The sequence below is a fragment of the Bos mutus genome, chromosome 10 (genome assembly GCF_027580195.1).
Source record: "Bos mutus isolate GX-2022 chromosome 10, NWIPB_WYAK_1.1, whole genome shotgun sequence".
NCBI classification, from domain to species: Eukaryota; Metazoa; Chordata; class Mammalia; order Artiodactyla; family Bovidae; genus Bos; species Bos mutus.
Window position 1 is genome coordinate 50,119,441 of NC_091626.1, and position 14,473 is coordinate 50,133,913.

General features: G+C 45.4%; 1 protein-coding gene across 1 annotated transcript in view; it reads left to right on the plus strand.

The window, feature by feature from the left end:
* Positions 1–265: 265 nt before the first annotated feature.
* TMOD2 (tropomodulin 2) overlaps positions 266–14,473 on the plus strand; it is a 55,862-nt gene continuing 41,654 nt past the window's right edge. The window contains exon 1 of the mRNA XM_070377899.1: positions 266–636. The gene's annotated coding sequence lies outside the window, so the exon portion shown is untranslated. The remainder of the gene's footprint in view (positions 637–14,473) is intronic.

A 14,473-nucleotide genomic window follows, 5' to 3' on the forward strand; every position in this document is an offset into this window, starting at 1 on the left:
AAGCCACCACGTGTGCATGGGCTGGCGAACATCCTCACCCACAAACTTTAGATCAGCCTCGCCACACCCCACCTCCCTACGCCCAGGCATGTGCCCCAACCACTACTCCCCACGCTCCGCCTGAGGCCGGCGTAAAGCCAGTAAAACCCAGGACAGGCCTCGTCTGTGTCTAAGCCGGTGTTCTCACGGCTTCGAAGTAACGGTGCTCACTCACCCAGCTGCTCCTCACGAGCTTGGAGAGCCTTTGCCACCCACCCTATCCGTAGCCCCGGGCTTCTCAAGAGAGCCCGTTACAGCCTGGTCCCAAGGCTGAGGTCCTGTTCGCCCGCACAGCGCTTACAGGGTCGGGACTCAGATTCCGGGCGAGGACACCTGCAGCGGAGGGTGGGGAAGCCCGGGGTGACAGCCAGGGGCAGGGGGTCCAGCCTCCGCGCGGCCGCCGCTCGCCGCTCCGAACTACGCTTCCCAGCCTGCTCCGAGGCAGCCGCGCGCCCCGGCGCCGCGCCCGGCCGGGAGCCGCCTGTTGATCGCCGCGCTCTCCCGGGCCACGGCGCCGCCCTGCTCGCCGGCCCCGCTACTTCGGGGTAGACGGACTGACTGCCCGCACCGCCCGCTCCGGGATGGGCGCACGCACGGGTGAGCGCGCCGGGGGTGGGTGGGGGCCCCCCCGGGAGAGGTGCCGTCTGCAGCCCCCAGGCCAGCAGCGCGGGGCGGCCGCGCCCTCCCTGCCCGCGGAAGGATGCTCTGCGGGGTCGGCGCTCAGCCGGGAGGGCGTGCGGAGCCGGCACCGCCTCTGGCCTCCTCGGATCGGCCCGCGGCGCGGAGGAAAGCGCGGTGGAGGGCTGCGCGGGAGGGAGGCGCCCAGCGGGTGTGGGTCCCACGCGCTGCACTGCGGCTCCGCAGTCTCTGCATCCCCCAGCCGCCGCAGGGAGGGCGCGGTCTCTGTCCTCCCTGAGCTGCGGGGCCGGGTGTTTCCACGCTGGGCTTTGTTCCCCACTTCTCTCCTGTGAACGTTTGACAAGCTCCTGGAGCCTAATGCCTGTCACTGCAGCGTTAGATCGGGCGGCGGGGAAGGGTGGACTCCGGCTGGAACTGTCACCCGCAGGGTGTTTCAGCCTCCGAGAAAGCAGCGTTATGAGAGCGGCCTGATGCAGGTCGTGAGACTCTTTTTTTTTTTTTTTCTGGTTTAAGTTATGTTAGCATGTGCTCCCTTGAGTCTTCCTAAATTTTCCTTGTTGACCTGCAGGAGTGAAAATTAGTTTTTAATAATAACAATGACAATAATGGCTCCTAATGGGAATTTTTGAAGTATTCAAAGATGGGAAGGTGATGCAGGCAAAATGCGATTTAGCAACGAAGGCTGTGAATGCAGTGGGCTTCCTCTTGCCTATTAAACATCGGGATCACCAGGTCCTTGAGAAGGGAATGAAAAGAAGGTCGGAGCAGGTATCATAAAAACCCATTTCCCTAGCTCTGCCGTTAAGGAGCTGAGGGACCCTGGGCAAGTCTGTTCACCTCTGTTAACCTCTTTCTCCATGTAAAACCGGGTATTCCGCCTAAATGATTTCTAAACCTCTGTTCTTCCAAGGCTCTCATATCAAGAAACTAAGGAGAGGAGGGTGCGTCTGTTCAACACCATTATAGAAAGCCTGACACTGACAGAAGAGGAGGTTTTACCTAGTGAGGAAGAAAGAGTTTTCAGGGTTTAGGCAACTTGATTTTTTTTTTCAAAAATAGAACTGGTTTTCTCTACTCTCTGCAGTCTAATCCAATAAATATGCATTACAACTGTTTTAATTTTTGTGAATTAGTATAAATATGTAGACAACAACATGCTGTGGATTTTCTGTGTTTGTTTTTAATTGGCTGAAGGTGAACTGATGAGAGGTAAAGGGAGATGTAAATGGCTCCCCAGGGCTAGGCAGGAGCCCTCAGAGATGGTGAGCAAGGAGAAGGGGAGGAACGGCAGAGAAAGTAACCAGAGAGTTCAGACACTGAGGATAGAGAGGATGGGTACTGATGGGTCATTGTTTGCATAATAAATACACAATAGAAGGAATGAGAGAATCAGAAAACCAGTGCTCTGCAACTCTAATGTAACTGATTCAGGCAAGGATTCATCCACAGATGACAAAACCTTTGAGCCAGAGGTTGTTAGGGAAGAGGATTTTGACATTATTTCAAAGTATCTTGCCACATAGTACCTAGGGAAAATGTGTCCTTACAATAGAGAGATGAGAAAGTTATCAGCTCGGCTGAATGATCAAGCATACCAACACATACCATGAGTTTCCTGTTGGGTTATGCAATGAGGTGGTCATAACTTCACCTGTGTAATGTTCCTGCCAAAAAGATGGTGGGGCCAGGGTATTGTAGATTAAAATATTCAACTGACTTAACAATAAATTGGGATGTATGAACTTTGGATCCTAAATCAGAAGAAGAAAAAAAGGCTATGATTGATTAGTTGGAGACAATTGGAGAGATTTGACTATGGACTACATATTAGATAAATATCATGGAATTACTTTTTGCTTCCTTAGGTGCAGCGATGGTACGGTGGTCATGTAGGACACTGTCATTTTCTTTTGAGATGTAGGCATTAGAGGCAAAACGGCATGACATCTGCAACTTTCAGCTGGTTCAGGGTAGGGGGAGTAAAGGGCTGGGGAGGAAGCTGGAGAATGTAGCAAAATGACGACAGTGAATCAAAGAGAATGGTATATGGGTGTTCTGTTCTTGTACCTTTTGTGTAGATTTGAACTTTTTAAATTAAAAGTTGGGGTGATCGATCAAATAGACAAGCAAACAAAGAGAAAGGATTGCGGAGGACAGTGTGGACGCCTGCAGTGAACCTGCAGGGAGCTCACAGTGAGTCTGTGTCTCACTGCGCTCACTCAAGACTTCAGTCCTGTTGGAGGAGTGAGTGGGGTCAGGGGAAGTTCTCTTTCTTGCTTTAACTACTATCAATCGTTTATTCTTAAGACACCCCATCCCCTAATTCCAACCTCAAATTCTGAAATTCCCATACCTTAGAATTTCTAGCCCTCCCCACAAACCATCCTGAAAGCGCTGTCCGTTTTCTCTCTGAGTTCAAGAACTGCGCCTCTATAGCAGGAAGTTCTAGGTGCTGGTTCTTTTTATTTTGAATTAGGGGAACATTGGAGGAAAAACAGACCCAGCTTTCTGACAGAAGTTCAAGGATTTCCTCTTGTTCGCTTTATTTGTGAATCACATACAACCAAATGTTTCCTTATAGACTATAAGTGGATCAAAGGAGCTCATAGAAGGCAAGTGCAGAAGAGATTTCCTATTACCAGACTAAGAAAACAGATTAAGATTATATTTTAAGAAACCAATTCTTAAGATATAACACTTTAATTTTATACTGAATCTTTTGCTACAAGGATTTTTTCCTACACACAGACACACTCATATGCTTTTATGTTTTGCCCCCCTGGTTTGGCACCAAGGCTAGCCCATCTCTTTCCTGTGTATCATCTGTATTCCTGGGTTTCCCTGGTGATAGCTGAATAGAGAGGGAATGAGAAGGTCAGCCCTAGGACTGTGGGTAATAGGAGCTCATGACACAAGGCACAAGACCAGCTGCAGCAAGCCAGGATGTGAGGAGTAAGGAGGAAATCTGAGGTTTCAGTCCAGTGAAAGAACCAGGAGGCCTCTTGTCAGAGCAGAGGGGAGGGGTCTGGAGTCTAGGGAGCTGGGATGCTGTTCAGCCAATATATGCAGGGTCAGCCACCCCTCTTGTTTATAGCCGACATCCATTCTGATGCCCAATGCCCATTTCACACCAGTTATTAAATATTTTGCATATCATCTTGATGGGCAGTCATGAGTCAAAGGGCACATAGCACCTGTAACCCTTAACAAAGCTTTGATCAAAATCAAACTAGGAGATAGATGCCAGAGAGGGAGAGAAGATAGTTGAGTCAAAGATTCATAAGCAGACAGCAGCCAGCTTTTGTCAACAAACGGTAGGGAACCCTTGGTGCCAGTCAGGAAGTGAGAAGCCCATAACTTCCCAAAGCCAAGATGAGGGGACATAGCTAGAACCAATAGACAGCTGGAGACCCAGACACCCAAGTGGAAGGCAAGGAGGTACACAGAAGTCCATAAACAGGAACTCCTTAGAAAGCAGAGAATAGGGCCAGACAAAGGATAGGGCAGCGACAGGGAGTAGGACCTGCCAGGAGAATTAGAAACCAGGTGGCGGTCTGAGCAGACAGTGAGATTTTCCATGTTAGAACCCTTCTGCCCCCGCCAGGAAGCTTCTTGGCAACTTCCTGCCCAGGTGGAAACCTATCTCATACTTTGGCCAGCCTCCCCATGGCAGCTCACTACACCTGGCAGCGCTGACCCAGGGTTCCTATAGGGTGCTGCCTCTCCACGTTCAACAGATCCTGACAAGGATAATGGAGGGAACAAATAGCCCACGTAGAAGACTGCACCCAAGGACAAAAGAGAAATGGCTTTGACTGAGGGCTCGAATGTGTTAGCAGCTGTTCCCAGTACATACGTCACCACATTAAACATCACCCCCACCCTCTGAGATAAGTACTGCTCTGCCTGTTTCACCGAGGATGAGACAGAGGCTCGGAGAGGCTGTCACTCGCACATGGATTGTAGCCATCAGATCCCGGGCTAGTTGACTCCAAGACCTATGCTTTTTGTCTCCTGTTCTCTTCTGAACCTGGAGGGAGTGCTTACTGGTGGGCACACTGTTTTAAAAGGAGACTATTTTGAGCAGGTTAAGCTATGGCCACGTTTGTGTTGTGAGATCTTTTCATTCTGGTAAGATCTATTCCTCATTCTCCATTCAGCTTGCCCCTTCCAATTGCTTTCTCATATTTTTTGCCTGAAATTCCTCCTTATCACACCCCATTCTCTGTCCTGCATCTCCTGCACAGATTTTTGAGGATATGGCAGGAGCCACTCGGTTACTTAAAAAAAAACAAACAAAAAAAACAGACTCGAAAGAGCCATCTTGAAATAGCTAGATTCCAAAACACAGGCTATGTGTTTTGTACACATCTTTGTATTTGCCTGCAGCTAGAAAGAAATTAAATATGTAGGATTACTTCCTGTTTTGATACCTAGTGGGGAGCTACTTTATAACACAGGCAGCTCAGCTCCGTGCTCTGTGATGACCTAGGGGGGTAGGATGGGGGGGTGAAGAAGGGGATATACGTATACATGTAGCTGATTCATTTTGTTGTTCAACAGAAATGGACACAAATTGTAAAGCAATTATACTCCAATTTAAAAATTCCTGTTTTGTTTTGTTGGAGGATATATTGCTAAGCTGATTTTTTTTCTAATTTATTAGTTTTAGAAAATGTAGATTTGGCTGTCTTGTGCAAACTGGTTCACTCATTGTTTAAAGATTATTATAAAATATTGAAGATACGTAATAAAGAATAATAACTTCTCACATACTGACCTCCCCTCTTGGGATGAAATCATCATCAGTGAGGTGGAAGGTCAGGTCGTCCTTTCCCCATCAGATCCCCCGCCCCTCCTTCTGAGATGTCTGTCCTTTCCATGTGTTGTCCTTTGTAGCTTTCCCAGATACATATGTACTCCTAAGCAATTCATGGCAGTTTTACCCATTTAAAAAACTTTTCACTAGGTTTTACAAGTGTTTTTTGTTACTCTTCTGTAAAAATGGGTCTTTGGTTTGGAGCAGGCTTATTAAATAGGGCTGAATTTGGGTTTGATTCCAAGTCTGCGTGGAGGTGAGGCCAAAGTTTGGGCACTTTGTGTTGTACCTGGTTTTCCTCTTTCATGCCAGTTATGAAATACATATACAAGTAAGGTAGTGGGAGAAGAAGTAAAGAAAGCCACACTGCTTGCTCTCCTTCTCAGGGTTCATGTCTCTCATAGGGAGAGTTATTGAAGGGCCCAAGTCATCCTTCCTTCAGCTCCAGTCCTTGCTCCTGTTTTCGTTTTCTAACCTTCTTGGTATGCATGTGCACCTGGACTCCTGAAGCGCTGATTGGCACTTGCTTCGCTCCAGTGTGCCCATTAGTCTCTTGCTGCAGGTTGAGAGCTCGCCATGGGACAAGCACTCTACCAGAGGTGAGACTGCAGTGATGTTGGAAGCTTTCCACTGCGGCATCACTAATAGGAGGAGAGGGCAAGTGTGAACACTCGGAGCCCTGAGTAGGGGCTAAAGCAGGCCATCCTTGAGCCAGAAATCTGTGATTTGACTTTAAAAGCTGTGTGAATAATATGTCCACATACATCTATATTTGTTATTAAAAATAAAACCAGCTTTCCCCCAAATCTTCAAAGTTGTGCTTCAGGAGGGTGCATTATTTTTATTTTTCACACCCTCCTGATGCACGAGTGCAACATATGCAGTTTGTTTTAACAGGGACTGTCACATAGTATTAACATGTTATTGTAACTACCTAATTAATGTCTCTCCTACTGCCAAACTGTAAGCTCAGCTCCGGTCCAGTACGAGATATCATCTGTTTTGCTCACTGCTCTTGTCCCAGCAGTGAAAAAAGGTGGGCTGTCAGTAGATATTTGTTGAATGAATCTACAAGAGGCCTAGGAATAGAAGAATCATGACATCATCCCTGTCCTCTAGGGTTTGGCGGTGTAGTTGAATTTAGGGAACAGAGCAACTGTTTTGTGCTTAAGTGGCCTCAGAAAGTTCCATGACAGAAAGTGGAGGCTGTGGATATGATGGGATTAGTTTTGAACCAACAGGTCACTTCACCTTTCTGAGCTCATTTCCTTCATTTGATATTTGTTGGATGCCTATCCTGGGTCAAGACCTGTGCTGGGAGCCAGGACCATAACAGTGACTAAAACAGATACGGTCCCCACCCTCACAGAGCTTAGCAAAAAAGACAGAGATAAAACAAGCAGTTGTAATAAAGTCAAGAAGAGCTCTGAACAAGGGGTGTGCCTTGGGGTGGGGAATGACTCAGACCTGCCTGGGATTACAAACAAGGCAACTTCGAGGAATTGAAACTTACATTCATATTTATTTTTTAATTGGAGTATAATTGCTTTACAGTGTCATGTTAGCTTCTGCTGTACAACAATGCAAATCAGCTATATGTATACGTGTATCACCTTGCCTCCCTGTTGAGCCTCCCTCCCACTCGCCCCCTCATTCCACCCCTCTAGGTTATTACAGAGCACCAAACTGACTGAAGCTTACATTGAGACTGGAAGATGAGCTGAGCTGGCTAGCAGTCAGCCAGAGGAAGAAGGGGTAAGAGTGCTCTGAGCAGAGGAAACAACATAAGGCGTGATCCAGGAGTTGGAAGCAGTCCAGGAGGCTGGAGCCAGGGGAAGCTGGGGATACAGAGCAGGATGAGGCTGATGAGGATGACAGAGGTCAGACTGTGGGTCTGAACCTTATCCTCAAGGCAAAGGGAAGCCACAGGAGGATTTTAAGTAACTAGGGAAGAATTATTTTAAAAGACCACTTTGGCCATTTGTATGAAGAATTGATCAAAATGGACTGAGACTGGATGTGGAAGTGCAGATGAGTGAAGCAGATGGATCCTCAACATGTTTAGGTTTAAGGACTGGATTGATGAATGAGGAGGAGACAAGGAAGAGGAGATGTCAAGGATGGTTCCCTGCTTCCTTGGCCAAATTTCTGAAATTGGAAATTCCAGAGGAGGAGAAGCTATTTGGCAGGAAAGATGATGCAAGTACTTCTACCATTTGAGATGCCTGATTCAGTGAAGTGTTGGTTCAGCAGTGGGAATACATGGATCTAGTCCTCAAGGAACAAAGTCTTAATCAAAGATTTGAGGGTCCTCAGGATGTGGATTATAATGAGAATTTTGGAGGGGACAAGTTTCTCCCAGGGGGAATGTGCAATGTCAGAAAAGAAATGGTAAGACAGGATCTTGTAACATGCCAGTAGTTAAGGCAGAGGAAGAATTGCCAAAGGAGACCAAGAAGAAGTGGTCAGAGAAGTAGGAGAAAAACCATCTATGTTGCTGGACTGGATGACCTTTCAGGCCTCACTCAGCCCTGACATTCTGTGGTCCGCAGAGCTGGGACCTGAGCCAGGTCTCCAAAGCAAAGCTCATGGATTGGCCATGAGAGCAGAGAACAGCATTCCAAGTGACATTACAGTATCAGCCAAGGTCCCAACAAGAAACAGAGGACACACTCAACTGAGTAATTTGAGGGAATTTAAATAAGGATCCTATTTACAGAGTTGTAGGGAGGGTGTAAGGAGTCCAACAAGACGGAAATCTGGCACCAGCCACACAGGGACCCTTCATCACCCCCAGGCCTCAAGTCAGCAAGACAGGGGTGGGGGCAGCCCTACAGGGAAGGCTTGCTAGTGGGCCGTATTGCCTTCTGCACCAGCCTCCCTCCAGTTTCCTGCTAGTGCCTCCTGTTGGCCAAACAAGTCAGAGAGCAAGGAAGCCTGATGATGCTGTGTAAATACATCACTTTCCTGGGGCACAGAGCAGTGCCGGGAGTGAATGCAGAGGGAAGGGACAAACTAGTGTCCAGAAAAATTATCTGGGAAAATGGAAGTCCATGAATAAAGGAGTATATTAGTTTCTGATTGCTGCTGTCACAAATGCAGGTGCCTAAAACAGCACAATTTATTATGGCATTGCTTAGGAGGTGGGAAGTCCAAAGCAGGTTTCACTGGGTTAAGATCAGCCTGTCAGCAGGGCTGCATTTCTTTCTGAAGGCTCTGGGGAGAATTCATTCCCAGACCTTTCCAGCTTCTAGAGGCCGCACACATTTCTTGGCTCTTGGCCCCTTCCTGTATCTTCACAGCCAGCAATTGCATCACTCTGTCCCTCTGCTTCTGTCATCACATCTCATTCTCTGACTCTTCTACCTTCCTGTCCCATCTTTTAAGAGCCTTTGTGATTACAGTGGGCCCACCCAGATAATCCAGGATAGTCTCCCTAGTTTATGATCCTTGATTTAATCACACCGAGTCCTTTGCCATGTAAAGTAACATCCCAGATTCTGGGGATTAGCATGTGGGCATCTTTAGGGCACCATTATTCTGCCTACCACAGAGAGTGAATAAACCATTTTGGCTGGGTTGGAGGGCTCCCTCAGGAAAGTTATGAAGACAGAAAATGCAAAGTGCAGATCAAAGCCAAACAGTGGGAGCTTGGGATGCTAGGTTGTGTAAATTTCATTCTGTAGACAAAAGGGAGCCATTGTAAGTCCTTAATCAGGGAAGTGGCTTGTTTGCAGTGTGAAGAAAGATGATCTAACTATAGTACTCTGATGGCTTAGAGGGAAGAATAGAATCCTTTAAAAATGCAATGAGGGTACTCCAAGTCCAAAGGAACAAAGATCTAAAACAAGACTGACAGAAAAGGATGATGTGAAAAGTATCATGCAGGAAGAATCCAGTGGAAGTGGTAACCGGTGAGACAAGGGTGGAAAGGGAGGACATTCAGCTGATCAGAATTTTGGAAGTGAGCGGTAGATTCAGCTTCCCAAGTGGCTCAGGGGTAAAGAATCTGCCTGCCAGTGCAGGAGATGCAGGAGATGCGGTTTCAATCCCTGGGTAGGGAAGATCCCCTAAAGGAGGAAATGGCAACCCACTCCAGTCTTCTTGCCTGGAGAATCCCATTGACAGAGGAACCTGGCAGACTGTAGTCTATAGGGTCACAAAGAGTCGGACACGACTGAACAACTAAGCACACACACGAACACTTACTCATGATTGGTAAATTAATGGTATGATCAAGAAAACCAGAACTAGTCTGTTTCAGGGGAAGATAAGAAGTTGGGGTATACTTGTAGAATTCTGGACCAGAACTACAAATAGAATCTTATCTAAGATACCTGAGTCATAAAATATACCAATATTTTACATAGCACTGTGAAGAAAAATTCTGCCAATTATTGTCTTTAATTTTTTTCATCATTTGTCTGCATCTCACAGCATGTGGGATCTTTTTCCCTCTGCCCCACCCCCCATCAGGGATCAAACTTGCACGCCCTGCATTGGAAACATGAAGTCTTAACCACTGGACCGCTAGGGAAGTGCCCATGCTACCAAATAAAATGTGACCCGTCTTGGGAATTCCCTGGTGGGCCAGTGGTTAGGACTTGATTCTTTAACTGTCAGGGCCTGGGTTCAGTCCCTGGCCAGGGAACTGAGATCCTGAAAGGCACACAGCATTACCAAAAAGAAAGTGACCCTTCTTAAAAATGTATTTTTTACTGTATTGAAGAGCTGTTTTAGATTTACACATAGTTTTTTGAATTGACATTCAACAAATTGCGCATATTTGAAGCAAAAGTTTGACGAGTTTTGACAAATGCATACACCTGTGAAGCCGTTATGAGAAACCCACCAAATTTCCTCATGCCTCTTCATACTCCTCTTCCCCTCCCTACCTCTCTTCCATCCCTAAGCAACTACTGATATGCTTGCTGTCATATAGATCAGTTTACATTTTCTAGAATTTTAGACAAATGGAACCATGCCACATACATTCTTTTTGGTGTGGCTTCTTTCATTCAGTATAATTGTTTTGAGATTCATCTATGTTGTTGTATGTATCAATAGTTCATTACTTTTTATTTCTGAGTAGATTCTTTTGACTTAAAAAATATTCACAATCTAAAAGTTGAGAGTTATGTTATATTCAGTGGGGATTTTTAGGATGTCAAGCCTGGGAGACAGCATCTCAAGTAATCCTGAGAGACCACTTTGAGGAGGCAAATGGGGGTGGCAGATTATATAGAAGTTTTGCAACAAAGGGCAAGTAATCGGAACATCAAAAGATTATTGTTAATTAAAGGGAAACCAGATATCTCAAATTAAGGAACTTAGTGGTTTTCTATGTATGGGAAGATGCAGGAGTCTGGGCTCACTGAAATCATTCCTTTAATATATACCTCACCTCTCTGGGTCCAGTATCCTGTGTTTTCACATCCTGACTTTCCTCAAGGCTTACTGTGGAGCATGACTGGTCTGATGGCTGCTAGATGGCAGGTATTCTTTCCTTCCCGAGTTCCTTCGGGGCTCAGCATTGATGGTGGCTGCAATCACTGATGACTGTGAGAGCCTTTGTTTACTGATATGGCAGGAAATATTCTACTTCTCAATTCCATTAGGTGGGTTACCACAATTTGTTTATCTCCTCACCTACTAATGATCATTCAGGTTGTTTACGGTTTTGGCTACTACAAATAAAGTGTCTACGGATACGCATAGTTTAAAAAAAATCATATATCACCTCTGTGCATACATAAAAAGGGAAAGTGGAAATGAATTGGTTAATAGTCTTAAAGCTTCTTCATGTTCAGATTCCAACTTTCTGAATCACTCGTCTTTTCCACACAATATCTCCTCCGTGCCATGAAGAGTGGTAATTTTTTAAATTTTAAATAAATGGTAAATTATTTAAATTTTAAAAACCTGTAAAAAATCTAAAAGGCTTTGATGTTGGCTCTTAAACCTTATGATAAGTTTTAAAAGAGTGTTTCACTCTTTTAAAAAGTCCCTGGGACATTTTGCAAATCCCTGACACCCCTTTTGCTAGTTTCGAAGCTGTTGCTTTTCATATTTATGTATTTATAGGCATGGCAGATATGACTTCTTGACCACTGCTAGGTCACGAGTAATTGTAGGACCATCAGTTGTGGGACAGTCCTCAATTTCCAAGTGTTAAATGTGAGAAACCGTGTGTCTTAGAATCTATTCCATAGGGTAGTTCAACCATTTCATTTGATAGCTAAGAGCGTGGCAGGCTGAGATTCTTGTCCAGACTCACATAATAAATTAGCGGTAGTTGGGACCAGAAAACAGTGTATACAGTCCAGTTGGTTTCTCTGACTTTAGTAGGCTAGGGTTTTTCTGGTTTGTTTTGGTTTTGTTTTTTTTACTGGAATATTGAAGTTTAAAAGAAGGGAGGCTGATGTTTAAAAGAAGTTTAAAAGAAGGGAGGCTGATGGAAGGGAAAGAGAGTTACACTGGATATGGAAAAGACACCAAAATAGAAGTTTAAAAGAAGGGAGGCAGATGGAAGGGAAAGAGAGTTACATTGGATATGGAAAAGACACCAAAATAGAAAACCAGAAACTGGTACATGGTAAACAGTAGAAATAAGGAGAGAGGAACAATATTCCAATAGCTCTTAAGTGGCCCACCCACATCCAATCTCTTTCTGTAACAACCTGGTTTTCATTCTTACCATTTGAATTACCTTATTGAAAACAAGTCTTCTCAGACCAACTCTTCTACTTGAAAAATGTGTAGTGACTCCCCATCTGGAACAGAATAAAGCCCAGATTTTGGCAAGATGTATAGGGAAGGCCCTTCACAGGCGTCCCCACCTTGTCTTTTGTTGTTTCCTCTCCCCCCTGCTCCTCCCCTCTAGCCACACCAGCCATTCACCAAGCATCATGTACTTTCTTTTTCGTCTTTGTTGGTTTTGCTTTTTTGGCCACACCTTGCAACATATGGGATCTTTGTTTCCCAACCAGCTATCGAACCAGAGTCCCTGGCAGTCGAAGTGCAAGGTCTTAAGCACTGAACCAGCAGGAAAGTCCCTCCTTATCCTGTACCTTTGTTTATGCTGTTGCCATTCCCTGCATACATCATCCGCCTCATGACCTTTCCCTTCAAGACTCGAACACAACTTTTTTCACAGTTTCCACTCAACTCCCCCACCCATCCTACTGTGTTCATGACTTCTGCTGCAGCACTTGTCGACTGAAAAAAAAAAAAAAGCACAACCTCAAAGCTGAGAATTATGTCTTATTCAGTGGACTTTCTGAGGACTCAAACCTGGTCAGAAGTCTCTCAGATAACTCTGAGAGGTATGCTGCTGCTGCTACTGCTGCTAAGTCACTTCAGTCGTGTCTGACTCTGTGCGACCCCATAGACAGCAGCCCACCAGGCTCCCCCGTCCCTGGGATTCTTCAGGCAAGAACACTGGAGTGGGTTGCCATTCCCTTCTCCAATGCATGAAAGTGAAAAGTGAAAGTGAAGTCGCTCAGTCATGTCCAACCCTCAGCAACCCCATGGACTGCAGCCTACCAGGCTCCTCCGTCCATGGGAGTTTCCAGGCAAGAATACTGGAGTTGGGTGCCATTGCCTTCTCCGAGAGGTATGCTAGGAACCCGTAGGAACCCATATATATAGGGTTTTTTGCTACAAAAACCAGGGAATCAGACCATCAAAAGATTACTATTAATTAATGAAAACCAAACATCTCAAGTTAATGAATTTAGCACTTTTTTATATGTGGGGAGCTGCAAAAGACTGGGCTCACTGAAATCATTCCTTTGATATGCACCTTTTCTAGGGCCAGTATTCTGTTCTTTCCTATCCTGTGTCCCCTCAGGGCGCACCGTTGGGCTGGCTGCAGTGGCTGTAACATGCTTTGCAGCCTATTTTTCAAAGGTTATATATCTCTTGAAAAATGTATAGTAACTCCCCATCTGGAACAGAATAAAGCCCTGGTTCTTTGGCAAGATGTATAGGGAAGACATCCTATACATATGTACATATATATGTACACACACACACACACACACACACGTATATATCACTGAGCTGTGATCTCCTTGGGGAAGGGGTCATATCTTATTTATCTGTGTATTCCTGTTTTTTAGAACCATGCCTGGCAAACAGTAGGTTTACACAAGTATTTATTGCCTTGAAATATCTGCTTGATATTAATACTGCCAAAAGAGAAACACAGTCAGTTAAGCACATTGCTATTTCCTGAATGCAGTATTATCTTTCTAGAGGAGATTAGTAAAGTCCCTCTGCCAGAAAGAAGGGATTGGAGAAAATTTTCATTTTGAGTGGAAGTTTAGGAGGGAGGTAGTATAAAAAGAGAAAGTTGAAAAAAGAATAGTCTAGGGGTACAAAGAATTACAGCTTCCCAGGTGGCACTAGGTGGCAAAGAACCTGCTTGCCAATGCAGGAGATATAAGAGATGTGGGTTCATTCCCTGGGTCGAGAAGATCCCCTGGAGGAGGACATGGCAACACACTCCAGTATTCTTCCCTGGAGAATCCCATGGACAGAGGAGCCTGATAGGCTGCAGTCCATGGGATCGCAAAGAATCGAACACGACTGGAGTGACTTAGCATGCACTAAGAATTGGGGAGAATGGCTTTAGAAACAAAAAGAAAATGAGACTAGAAAGAGAATGGGAGGTGGAGAAAGAAGAAAAGAAGGGAGAAGAGTGGAGAGAGTAGCCAGAATTTTAGACTCTGTCTTAGTTTAGTTGCAGGGGAGTTTCTTGACAATGCTTTCTCACATGGATGGTTCAAACTCTCTTTCCTGAATGAGCCCCATTTTGTATTCTTCACATCACTCTCCCTCTGAAAAGACACAAGTCTGCTCCTTACAACTGCCTTACAATTAGCGCATTGTTTTTCATTGTTGTTCTCTGTGGAAAGCTGAAGGAGGCAAAGTAATCTGGTGGGAAGGCATTTACTCCACGGGGACTCCACA